This window comes from Schistocerca piceifrons, chromosome 7 (assembly GCF_021461385.2).
Source record: "Schistocerca piceifrons isolate TAMUIC-IGC-003096 chromosome 7, iqSchPice1.1, whole genome shotgun sequence".
In the NCBI taxonomy this organism is placed as follows: Eukaryota; Metazoa; Arthropoda; class Insecta; order Orthoptera; family Acrididae; genus Schistocerca; species Schistocerca piceifrons.
In genome coordinates, this window is record NC_060144.1 from 212,170,758 (window position 1) to 212,184,215 (window position 13,458).

The following is a 13,458-nucleotide window of genomic DNA, read 5'->3' on the forward strand; positions in this document are numbered from 1 at the left end:
GCACTATTTACAATTGACTTCCCTAACTGTTTTTCATCACTGCCACCACAGAAGATGCTTGTAAATAAAAGCAAAACACATCTGGTGTAATTCTTTTTAATTGGATTACAGTCAGCTCAAGACAGATAACCTATAATAACAGAAGTTTTATTCTGTTTCCACATGAAGAGATCCACAAAAACACTGAATGAGGTACAGAACAATACAAACTGTAATTACTATAGAACATATCAATATACAGTCTGAACCCACCAGGTTAGCCGAGAGCGCTAATGCGCTGCTTCCCGGACTCGAGTAGGCGTGCCGGCGCCGGATTGAATCTGCCCAGCGGATTAACTAGACGGCCGGTGTGCCGGCCAGCCTGGATGTGGTTTTTAGGCAGTTTTCCACATCCCCCAAGGTGAATACCAGGCTGGTCCCCACGTCCCGCCTCAGTTACACGGCTCACAGACATCTGAACACTTTCGCACTATTCCATGGATTACACTAGTCGCAGACGGTTGGGGTGCACTAATTCTGTCCTGGGGGGTACGGGGTGGTGGCAGGAAGGGCATCCGGCCACCCCTTCCACTAACATTGCCACATCCGATTAACCATGCTGACCCTGCATATCCGCGGGAAAAAGGCGGAAGCAAAAGAAAGAAAAGATATAAATATACAGTCTCGTATGTGAGTATACAATGAGTAAGAAACATAAATTAGGCCAAAGGCCTGGTGCACTGGGCTTATCTCAAGCGGTTGTCCAGCACAGCACTTGCTGCACCATCTGTCCAGGCTGTGAGGTGACCTCTCTAGGGTGGCCATGGATATACTTGTATTGCATGCTGTTTGATTACATGCACTCACACTTTTGGGTTACAACAATCCTCAGATTACTGCAGTGCAACAGTCCTCAGATTATTGCAACATATAATAAACACTTGGGGGAAGTAGATAGGATGGATAAAAACATTGGTATGTACAGAATAAATATTTGAAACATGGTATTGGGCTTTACTTTCTTCTGTGCATAATGCGTGACAGACGAAGAAAGGAATAGGAATTAGGACAACTCAGATTGTTTTCTGGAGAGAAATTGTGCAAGTTTACCTAAAGAAATATATGAATCCTGGAGCTGGCAGGCCTTTCACAAGTCCTATATGCAGATACAAATCATGTGCTGCAAATTATATAAGATACAATCAAAGAAAACACTACATCAAGAAAACTGAGAAAGGTGTCTAGGTTTGTACTGCAAATAGGTCATCAGCAGTTCATACAAAATATGGGAAATGTGACGTAGGATTTTGTCTAGAATGTTTTGAAGTACTTGTACCACGAATGTCAGTAAATCAAATGACTGAATTAATTTTGGTTTCTTGTTATTTGTGTTTCTTGTTATGTATTTGGTTATAAGTAGTATTTTGTTCAAATTTGGCCTTATTTCTATTAAAAACTGCTTAATAACAATATATGTAATTTAATTTCAGTGTCTCAGAAAAAATTTAAAATATGCATCCAAATACCCAGCGTGTCCTTATGGACACGTTATTTTGCAAACATGCTGGGATAGAGATAGATCAGAAGGCCAAATAATAGCTTTTACACATTAGCTACTTGTATAAGAAATCAATAAATTGAAAATAAAGTAAAACATCCAATTTTGAAAAATTGGTGCAGTTAAGGAGGTAGTCCCCTTTGAATGCATGAAAAATAGGTGATTTCCATTATTTTTTCAGTTAAAATAAAATAATATAGTTTTGTTCCTTACATTTTTGTTTATAATAAATCATTTTTGTGTCAACATTGGATGCTCCCTGTAACTGCTGCACCAGGTGGAAAGACCCCTTGCAAGTAGAACATTGGTCACCAGCAGGAATTTCCAAAGCCCTCCTATTGGATGTATGACATAATAATGTGTATTTTCTATCAGAATATATAGGGTAATTGAAATATAGGAAGTTATAACAAAATGGTGATGCGTTGAAACAAAAGTTATTTTCTTCACCCACAAAACCGAGGGAAAAATGTGCACCGAAAACAGACTTTTGAAGATCATCCAAAACGGCTTTGTTAGCTGATACAGAATTCAATTGAGAATGTTGGCATTAAAATTCAATCAAAATTGTATATATCATACTAAAATTATGTTTCCCAACAATCTGAAAAATACAAGTTTGAGAAAAATGTGTTTAAAGTTTTGGGTTACATTTTTTATAGTTAAGTTAATCATATGTCTAGTTAGTGATCCCTGGACCACACAGCAATCCTTAGAGATCCAAAAGATGGTTCTTTTCTGTATTCTTAGTGGCCATGGTGGTCCTGTGAGACTCTTTAGCAGCAACTAGTCAGCCACTGCTCTGCTCGCTCGATATGCTTTTCGTCTGTTTTTGTGCACAAGTTGTAACAGGCTGGTCCAATCTGAAGTAAGAGCCATTCCATATTTCCATAATGCATGTTACGCCATCATTGAAATTACATACTGCCACTCTGTCTGCAGTGTCATCTGAAAAGCCCTAATAAGTGATGAAGTGGAAAGCAGATGTAGGAAAATTTGATGGTGCAGCTGTGGCAATCCTGAAAGCTTGAATCCATGGCATGTGCTTCATCTAAATCTATGTGTATACTCTGCAATCCACTGTGAAGTGCATGACAGAGGGTGCTTAACATTATATCATATATTTAGGTTTCTTCCCATTCCACTTGCATATGGAGTGAAGGAGTTGGTATGCATCAGAATTATTGTGCAGCACTGGAAAGAATGTATCATTGACAATAAGTGTATGCATATTCAAATGTTTCAAGACTATATCCATTGTGCTACTTTTTCTTGTACTGGGTTTAGGAATAGGCACAAGGATCTAATTTAGCTGTTCTGTTCCACTCTTTAGACTCTTTTCATTATTACAAACCTAAGACAAAATATAGTTGACACAGAATGTTTCCTTTAGAGTGTTGACAAAGCTTGTATAAAATCATTTGTTGACAGACTGTACCATTAAATGAAATGACATAGGCTGCTAAGCACCATAGTTGTTTGAATTAGATATCAACAAAGTCTTTTTCTTTCACAGAATCATTCTTTTGAGATAGTTCTTTTAAACTAATAAATTAGAAGCAAAATTTTATTGATACAAAAACTGAATGGGCCATTTTTTTGTATCTAAAAGGAATTAGAAAAAGGAAATCTCATTCTTATTTAATAGTTCACAAAACTGAGTCTTAAGTTGAGAAAGAAATATTAGATACAAGGTAAATAAGGTGTAAAAAGAACAATAAAACTATAGTAAGCTTAAACATTGTAGGTAATAGGTACTTAGTAAAATAAAAACTGCAGAAACAATGAAGTTAGTAGGTGAGGAAAGAAATCGATACTTTACCGTACGGAAAATTTTTGGCAGAAGAAGGGTCACATTTGGTACACACATTTGTGAGTAACTAGTAACATTGAATGTGGCCTTGGAAGAAGTACTTAGACAAAGTTTATAATGTGTAAAACTTATGACTGAGGAAATATGAAGAATATATCGAACAATCATACTCCATAAAAAAAAAAATGCATATTATTTTAACAGACAATGCCACACTAACTGGTGGTGCCATAGATTATTGCAGTCAAACAAATGAAAAATGAATGTATATGTTTCACTTATCAAAAGGAAAATTCACAAGCTATAAAAATACAAAGCTACGAACCACCTGGAGAGTCAGAGATTAAATTCCAGTATTTGTGTTACATACATTTATTTTTAAATGCATCTATCAGTAGCACTGGGAGTAATGGCCAGCCAATATGTCTCCCTGTTATTTTAATGTATAGGATTAGAGTACGTTAAAAAAAACCCGCAATAAGAAATACGATCAGCATGCTTTCCCAACTAGTGCACTAAAGGAACAAGAATTAAATACAGTTTCTACCTGACTGATCCATTTTAATATATGTTATTTTCTGCACTGTTGCCTTATTCAGCACGTATAGACACTTCTGAGTTTATTCTTCACATTTATCCAGCCATTTCTAAATGAGAATAACAATATTCCTTACTACAATATACAGAAGAGTTAACATCTCATATTACTGATGTACATTTTGTTGTTACAGGACACCCAAAAGAATATGAGGAAGTTACGGGTGGCATCACATGAGACATCCCTATCATCCAACAAGAAGAAGGGCATTTTCTCCCTGTAAGTTTCCTACTGCTTTTGATTTTTTTTTTTTTTTTTTTTGAAAAATGTACCAAAATACAGTGTTATAAATAAAGAACATAGAAGAAACCTCAAACATGAATCTTGACAGACATATAATGCAGAAATGAAATGAAAATCACAGTATTACATTAAACCAAAAAATATACACATCATTTTGGTTATATCCTTAAGTATTCCAACATATACTGAACTGCATGGCAAGAGAGATGAAGATGTAAAATGGTAGTGGATTACAGATCCTTTTCGATAGAAAATGTTCATGCTCATATAGTGATGTAGAGGCTGTTATTCTTTGGAGTCACTATATGAGAATTGAAAGGAAAGGAAGAGGTAATCCATCACCTGCTACATATTTTATGGTGGTTTGCATAGTGTAGGCTAGTTTTAAAAGTTGAAAAGTGTATCAAGGGAAAATGCTAAAAAATAAGATAACTCAAACTGTAGCATGCTAAATGCAATGGACAAAGCCCAAAAGGACACAAAGGAAACATTAAAAAAAACTATTTCACACAAAAGCATACAATCAGCTGTTTTTTTTATAAAAAATGAGGGAACAGCTTCATGTAACAGTACAACATCACAAAGACATTTGACAATATTGTATGTCTAGACACAAATGCAACATTTTATGATGCTGTTAATAGTGTAATTCATAGAGAATGAATCCCACTTAGCTTACAATACTGCTCTTAGTCTAGTATGGCTTGTGGAAGGACAACTGTGAGCTGCCTCTCAATAATACCACACACATTCTTTACTAGATTAAGGCCAGACATCGAGCTGACCACTCAGCGCACTGGATTGTTTGCTACCAAAAATATTTATATGTGTGATGAGCACTTTGTGGTCAGCTGTTGTCATATTACAGGATGCAATCATCATCTGTTACACCAATATAAGGACATACTTGAGTATAAACTGCATCATCTGTGTAATACTATGAAGTTAAAACTTTACGCAGAAGGTCATTAAATTTTTGTGTTCACTTAAATTACAGCACCCCATACACAGATTAGGTCTTCTGAAATAATTATTCTTTTCAAAGATATTTGATTTATAGTAATGCACTCCAGCTTCTTGGCAGATCGAAATATCTCTGTTGCCACTTAGGCAGGTAAATTGGAATTCATCCATTAAAGATGACATTTATCATGAGAAAAAATCCTCAGACACACCACTAAACAGCAGAAGGCACTGAGATAAACTCCATGTGCCTGTCCATCAACAACCAGTTCATCAGTGCATGCGATGATGACAACATAGTAATCTGCCAAAATATTATACCCACTGTGCTATGATATCCAGGTGTGCACCTGAGAACTATTCTCTCACTGACATTTTTGATAAGAGGTGGACAGTACACATGTTGCTCCTAGATTTGTGTATCTCCCACCTTCATGAATCTGCTGTTCACAGCACTCTGTATTATCACCTTCCCTATGACCGCTGCAAAGGCAGGCTACAGTTCAAATACGTTTATAGTCCTATTCCCTAGAGTGCATAGTACTATATGTCAGTTTTTAATTTTTGCAACAATTTTTTTCTCGGTCATTAATTCAACACTATTCAATTTGCAGTTAGTAATAAGCATTTAGTCATATTTTGGAACTAAACTTTGTTTCACTTCTTACTTACACATGTTTAGTTTGATTGTTTTGTGCATCTACAGTTTGTGATAACAGAAATAACTACAGCAATTACTTTGTACTTCAGTTGTTTTGTTTGAATTGTTTAGTTTGAGATATGCTATGTATCATACCAGTACTTTTATATTAACTCCATTAATTATGGGCAAAGTGTCTAAATTAATCACTTCCTTTTAAATCTGTTTTCTGCTCTACACCCCTCTGAATAACTAAGACTGACTATTTAACCAGATTATGATCTGTATCTGATATTCATTTGCCTCCATTCCGTCAATTGTCCTTCAACTAGCTTGTTGAGTAAATTACACTTTGATATCTAGCAACCAAGCTGTATTTTGCCACTCTTAAAGCTGCTCAAGTGCTATCCTACTGTCAAATATGTGTTTGTCTTCTGTGAGCAGAATACACAAACAGATTAAAATGATGCTGAATTTCCTGCAGTTGTTTTTATAGCACAATTGTTAGAACAGTAGACACTTATTTTTAGCTATGATTTTTCTCTAATTTATAACAAAAACGTTATTCATTTAGGTTGACAGGGTCAGAAATGAATGATGAAGCATATACTAGAGTGTATTGTGAGAGACATCATGCAAGGCCACAAACTAGCAATTTAATATACTTACCTGATATTTTCTGATCCAGAAAACTGGTTCACATTTCAGCTGTAGCTGCTGTGGATCACACAGTTATTTTGTACAGCTAAACTACTCAAGGAATACAAAAAAAAACTACTTTTTGCCTCTACTAGTTCTGTTTGAAAAGTCTGTTCTATTTTAATGAATGAATTTTGTATCAGAAAATATGTGAGAAGGCATAACTATTCTAATCATGTTGCTCAAAGGAATTATTTCCCTCAATTTATTGATTTTATCTACCTTTTGATCACTGTCATGATGTTGGACAAGATAGTGGATAAGAACATAAATACACATTACTTCTTACAGATTTTTACATTTGACACAATTTTACAACACTTTGTGCTGCTAGACATGGACTGTAATTGTGTTTACATGGCCAGGAAACATAAGCACTTGCAGGAAAACTAAAAATTTTAATATTAGAACTACTGTTGCAGGAGATATATTTTTCCCACGTGGAATCTTTCCTTCTATTTTATATATATATAATTATAATGGAGGGAAACATTCCACGTAGGAAAAATATATCTAAAAACAAAGATGATGTGACTTACCAAATGAAAGTGTTGGCAGGTCGACAGACACACAAACATACACACAAAATTCAAGCTTTCGCAACAAACTGTTGCCTCATCAGGAAAGAGGGAAGGAGAGGGAAAGACGAAAGGATGTGGGTTTTAAGGGAGAGGGTAAGGAGTCATTCCAATCCCGGGAGCGGAAAGACTTACCTTTTTTCCCCCTAAGGTAAGTCCTTCCGCTCCCGGGATTGGAATGACTCCTTACCCTCTCCCTTAAAACCCACATCCTTTCGTCTTTCCCTCTCCTTCCCTCTTTCCTGATGAGGCAACAGTTTGTTGCGAATGCTTGAATTTTGTGTGTATGTTTGTGTTTGTTTGTGTGTCTGTCGACCTGCCAACACTTTCATTTGGTAAGTCACATCATCTTTGTTTTTTATATATATATATATATATATATATATATATATATATATATATATATATATATATATATATATAATGGAAGGAAACATTCCACGTGGGAAAAATTATATATAAAAACAAAGATGAGGTGACTTACCGAACAAAAGCGCTGGCAGGTCGATAGACACACAAACAAACACAAACACACACACAAAATTCAAGCTTTTGCAACAAACTGTTGCCTCATCAGGAAAGAGGGAAGGAGAGGGGAAGACGAAAGGAAGTGGGTTTTAAGGGAGAGGGTAAGGAGTCATTCCAATCCCGGGAGCGGAAAGACTTACCTTAGGGGGAAAAAAGGACAGGTATACACTCGCACACACGCACATATCCATCCACACATACAGACACAAGCAGACAAGGTAAGTCTTTCCGCTCCCGGGATTGGAATGACTCCTTACCCTCTCCCTTAAAACCCACTTCCTTTCGTCTTCCCCTCTCCTTCCCTCTTTCCTGATGAGGCAACAGTTTGTTGCGAAAGCTTGAATTTTGTGTGTATGTTTGTGTTTGTTTGTGTGTCTATCGACCTGCCAGCGCTTTTGTTCGGTAAGTCACCTCATCTTTGTTTTTATATATATATATATATATATATGATTCAATATAATGGAAGGAAACATTCCACGTGGGAAAAATTATATATAAAAAAACAAAGATGAGGTGACTTACCGAACAAAAGCGCTGGCAGGTCGATAGACACACAAACAAACACAAACATACACACAAAATTCAAGCTTTTGCAACAAACTGTTGCCCGATGAGGCAACAGTTTGTTGCGAAAGCTTGAATTTTGTGTGTATGTTTGTGTGTCTATCGACCTGCCAGTGCTTTTGTTCGGTAAGTCACCTCATCTTTGTTTTTTTATATATATATATATATATATATATATATATATATATATATATATATATATATATATATATATATATATATATATATATATATATATATATATATATATATATAACACAGATGATGTGACTTACCGAACAAAAGTGGTAAAGTGGTGGCAGGTCGATAGACACACAAACAAACACAAACATACACACAAAATTCAAGCTTTCGCAACAAACTGTTGCCTCATCAGGAAAGAGGGAAGGAGAGGGAAAGACGAAAGGAAGTGGGTTTTAAGGGAGAGGGTAAGGAGTCATTCCAATCCTGGGAGCAGAAAGACTTGCACTATAATTAGGCATTCATACCTAAGATGTTAGTAAGTCTCAGTTGAACTCTGGGCACAGTGTCTTAAAAATCCCCATAGCTCCTGGTCAGATTCTTGTGCTTTGGCTAGATGCATGAATTCTACCATATCTATGATACTGGCAGTAGGTGATAGTGTGCTAAAAAGTTAGTCCTGATGATTGACTCCATCACATCTGCCACAGTAAAATTCCATGTAAACTGATACTGTAGTCCCAGATCTAATTACCTATGTTGTATTCCATAATTCGTGATGGATGAGTTGTTAGCAACAGAAAGAAGTAACCAGGTTGGTGGTCGACACTTGTGTAGCAGTGAACAGAGGTCACAGCAAAATACATAGATCAGAACCAGTGTCCACTAAAAAATTTCATCCTGGGTTGTGGTCTGACATGAAGAGGTGCAGGGATGGCAGTGGAGAATGGGATGCACCTATTTCAGAGTGTCATTTTTTGATTGAGGAAAGAGCACAGTGAAATGTGTTTGTGTGCCTAGTCTCCAGACTTTTGATGATATCAGCAAGTATCTGGCTGGCTGGTGTCTTCTGCTGATGAGATATAATGTTTGTGAGCTATAATGGATTTTACCTGTGCTGCCAGGTGACTGCTCTGTGTTGTGCATAATGGTGTATCTAACACCACGCACATCTTGACTTTGCTTTGTAAATGGCAGACGTACTGGAATGATTTTCTGTCTCCAATGTCCTCCTGCATCAGTACCTGTCTCACTCATTCTGCTTGCAAAGCTAGCACTGTACAAATTAACTAAACCTTGAGTATTGCATATGTTTCAGTTTGTGTAGGTAAGGTTGTTATGTCTTGCATCTGTGTTGTGTAGTGGTGATCTAATTGGCTGGCCACCAGAGCAAATTTGGTGGAGCTGTAGTCTCTCTAATGCAAAGAAAACTTGCATCTACCTGCATGAATGATTTTAATGCTGGGTTATGTGGGCAAAACGGTGCTGCCACACTGCAAGTCTGGTTACTGTGGGTGCACCTGCCATCTTGCCATTTCCTGTTTCTTAAAAATTCAGCTTAATGCTTCTGTATTGTTGAACTTATTTCCTGTAGCTGAATCATGTTGAGATCACCAATTTCAGAGTCAGTTGCTTGACTTATGAACTTAATAAGTATGCTTGGTTCTAATACAGCGAGGACAGATGTGAAACATAATGCATTATCTTGAGAGATTGTTTTATTCAGAAAAAAATCATGCCTGTTGATATGTAGAAGAGTTAGAACAATTCACACAGAAGTGACTGCATAACTAGTTAATATTTAGCCATATATTGTAAAGTCTGTTTGGTAACAAAGTGAGAATTACAACTCAGAAATTAATAGTCACAGAACTTAGCACTGTAACGAGGAGAAACTGATTGCAGTGCTCCTGGTGGCCAGTGCATGAGCTATGTTGACAGCTTGTCAAGCAAATCAGCTGTTCACTTGACATTCCTGCAATCTGCTGTGTGTTACTACAGACTCAATTCAAGCAATATGATGTCTTTTTCTTTTTTTTTGTGAAGAATTATTGTTAATTGATAATTATGTCTCTTATTTGTTGATCAGTAGTTAAAACTACTACATTTTGATTTGTGCTTTCTTAAGATAGGTTAGTGTCACCCCAGAATGAATATAGAATTCTTGATTCCATTTCAGAGAGATGGACACACATAGGAGATATGTAGTGTATGCAAAGTAAGGTACCTCTGTGTGTGTGTGTGTGTGTGTGTGTGTGTGTGTGCGCACGCGCAAGTAACAGAAATTGTACATGTAGCATTTTGTGTTCTTAAAGTTTATACTTACTATGTATTTTGTAGTTTCAGTTGGAAATCACTAAAGCATTCATTCAATTTTCTCACTGATTTTCTTTCAGATCTTTCCTCTCACCAAAAGATGAACAAGAGCAATATAAACCAGTAAGCTACCATCAATTGGTAAGTGAAGGTGCCAGAAAAAAATTTTATACAATAATTGTGTTTGATTAATTCATTTGTTCATTCACACATTTTGCCAAAGTCCATACTGAATGCATCTCAGCCATAGCTGATCAGCACCACCATGCCATGCAGGGCCTCCCATTCTACATTAAAGACCTAACCATTTCTGGAATATTTCAAATCCATTCCCACCTCTCTCCTCTTGAAACCACTCTTGTCACAACCTATACTGGTATACACATGGTCTCTGAGCTGCAGAACATTGCCTCTACCACTCACACTTGTAAACCTCCTGAAAACTTCATTTATTATCACTTCCTTCACTTCATTCTTACCAATAACTACTTCACATTAAGAACCAGACCCACTTACGCCAGTCTTCCTCAGAGCCCAGAATGTGGGTCCCCTGGCTTAGTACACATTTATTAATGACATCTGTATCATCTGGACAAACAGTGAAGGAGACTTCTCCTACTTCCTGCTGCAGCTAAACTACTCACAACTAAAACTCATGTGTTTCTTTTTCAGATCCAGATCCACCTGACTTGATGTTGACAAGCACCTCACTGAAGCTCAAATTCAAACCTTAACACATATGAAACGGTCCAGTGAGCATCATTACCTCCACTTTGACAGTTTTCACCTCTTCAGCATTAGCATCTCTTGGAAACTGAGGCAAATGTATGTGATGCACCATCAGATTCCTTGAAGCATATGCCAACAACCTTTCCCAGCTTGCCTTCTCACAACTACCCAACAGTTTTTGTTCTCAGATAAATTCCTGGGCAGTGTCCTCCACTCACCCTCTGACAAATATAGCTCCCATTTCAAAAAACTAAGAAGCAGCCCACTACTTACCCAGTATCTCGTGGCCTCAACTGTTTCAATAAATAACGCTACCATGGCTGTGACTTTCAAAAATCAAACTCTGAAATGAGATAATCTCTCCATGATACCCTTCAGAAGTCATCTCCTGTCCCTTCCTCCACTTTATAATCTTTGTAAAGGCCTAATCAAACAATATACATTCCCAGACTGTCATTGCTCTGCCAAGGTTTCCACCACTGCATTGTTCCAATTGAAAAACCTGCCCCATGTGGCCACCTGTTAACACTTACCAAGTTACACCACCCATAAAATTTACATCAAAGGCAAAGCAGTATATGGAACCACAAATGTTAGTTCACTGCACAACTTTTTATTTAGGAATGATTACCACTAATCAGCTGAAAGGATAAATGAACAGATGAGAACTGCCCACTTTGGGGGTACTCAGCACCCATTGGTTGAAATGTTCTACAGTATGAGTGCTTGGTGCACAACCAAGGCCATTTAGATTCACCCATTTGGTATGTGTTTCCCTTAACTTCTAAGGCAGGAACTTCCTCTCTGGCATATCATTACATCCTGCTGCCATTCAAGACTTAAAGCCTCCATTAACATACTCCCTTTTTAGATTCCCTCTTACTTCTGTTTTTTTTTTTTGGTGAATTTGCTCATATATTTTACTCTTTTATCTATATGTCTGCACCCCCTTCCTCTCTCACTTTCTGTCTCTCTCTCTCTCTCTCTCTCTCTCTCTCTCTCTCTCTCTCTCTCTCTCTCTCTCTCTGCCTCTGATGTTTCACAACCTCCAGTTCTGATTTTCTCCTTCTCCTTAACTGCACTAGTAATTTCACTTTTTTTCATTTATCTTCATTACAATTTGTCTTTATGTGGCCTGGATATGTATTCATTCCAATCTTCTATTAGTCCATCTCCTCATTTCTTGTCTATCTCCACCATCCCGTCTCTCTGTCCATCTCCTCCATCCACCTCTCTGCCCTTCTCCTCCTGTCCTTTTCTCTGTCTGTCCCCTCCTCCCTTCTCTCTCTGTTAATTTGTTCCTCCTCATCTGTCCATCTCCTCCCCTCTCTGTCCATCTCCTCCTCCCCGTTCTCTTTGTCTCCATCTTCAGCTCCTCCCATTTCCTTTCTGTGGCTATCTCCTCCTCTCTCCTCTCTCTGATCATCTCCCTTCTCTGCCCTTTCTCTTTACATTTCCTCCTTTCCCTCTATCCCTTCATCTCCCCCTCCCCCATCTCTCTATCTATCTCTTCTTTCCCCTGTCTCTATCTATCTCCTCTTCCTTCTATCTGTCCCTATCACCTCCTGCCACCTTGCTGTCTGTCCATCTCCTTATCCTCCCTTCTCTCTCCACATTATCATAGATACCCCAATAGGAAATTGGTGCTTCTTACCCCAGTATTTCTTTCCACATTGTAACTAATATGTGTACCAAGTTTGATTGGAATCATTGCAGAGGTTTAGGATGAGCTTTTTATCCATGAATTTGCCCACATATGCACATGACAAATGTATTTTTCTGTCAATGTTACTCATTTTATTCCATATCTTATGTTGGACCAAATAATCAAGAATGTATATTCTTCTGCTATGGTTTTTATTGTTGTTGTTATCATTCTTCTTCTTCTCCTTCTTTTTCCAGTGGTCTTCAATTCAAAGACTGGTTTGATACAGCTCCCCATGCTAGTTTATCCTGTACAAGTCTCTTCATCTCTCTATAACTACTGGAGCATACATCTACTTCAACCTGATTCCTGTTACCTCCCTAGATTTTTTACCCTCTGCGTCCTACACTTCTTTCCATTATCAGATTAACCATTCTTCCTTAACGCATTAGGTTACCTATCTACTTATCCCTTCTTTCAGTCAGATTTTGTTATAAAGCTCTTTTCTCTCCAGTTTGATGCAGTATCTCTGAATTAGTTACTTATTTACTCATATAACCTTTTAGTATTTGCAAATGAAGTATTTGTTAAACAGAAGTGAGCAGTTGTAATTTTGTTTAAAACAGATAATGACATGTTTTGCA

The 13,458-nt window shown here is 37.3% G+C and overlaps 1 protein-coding gene across 2 annotated transcripts in view; it reads left to right on the plus strand.

Moving 5' to 3' along the window:
- The first annotated feature begins 4,126 nt into the window (after window positions 1-4,126).
- LOC124804835 (multidrug resistance protein homolog 49-like) overlaps window positions 4,127-13,458 on the plus strand; it is a 211,947-nt gene continuing 202,615 nt past the window's right edge. The window contains exons 1-2 of one of the 2 annotated variants that reach the window (XM_047265182.1): window positions 4,127-4,167; window positions 10,521-10,581. The gene's annotated coding sequence lies outside the window, so the exon portion shown is untranslated. Of the gene's footprint in view, window positions 4,168-10,520; window positions 10,582-13,458 lie in introns of those variants that run through there. The other variant, XM_047265181.1, reaches the window with a different exon arrangement.